The following is a 413-nucleotide window of genomic DNA, read 5'->3' on the forward strand; positions in this document are numbered from 1 at the left end:
TTTTCTTTTCCTTTGACACCTCAAGGAATCTCTATACTGTGACATAGAGGATTCCACATTTTCTTGTTCTCTTCTCTTTCTTATGAGCAGGAGCAAGGACAAAAGCATTCTTGTTGAGGCTGATCCTGAACCTGAAAGGACCTTGAAGCAAAAGCTAAGAGAAGCCAAGGCATAACTCTCTGTAGAGGACCTAATAGAAATCTTCAAAGAAGAAGAACCCATGGCAGCCGAAAACAACAACAATGCCAACAATGCAAGGAAGGTGCTGGGTGACTTTACTGCACCTACTCCCGACTTCTATGGGAGAAGCATCTCTATCCCTGCCATTGGAGCAAACAACTTTGAGCTTAAGCCTCAATTAGTTTCTCTAATGCAACAGAATTGAAAGTTCCATGGACTTCCATTGGAAGATC

This window comes from Arachis duranensis, chromosome 10 (assembly GCF_000817695.3).
Source record: "Arachis duranensis cultivar V14167 chromosome 10, aradu.V14167.gnm2.J7QH, whole genome shotgun sequence".
In the NCBI taxonomy this organism is placed as follows: Eukaryota; Viridiplantae; Streptophyta; class Magnoliopsida; order Fabales; family Fabaceae; genus Arachis; species Arachis duranensis.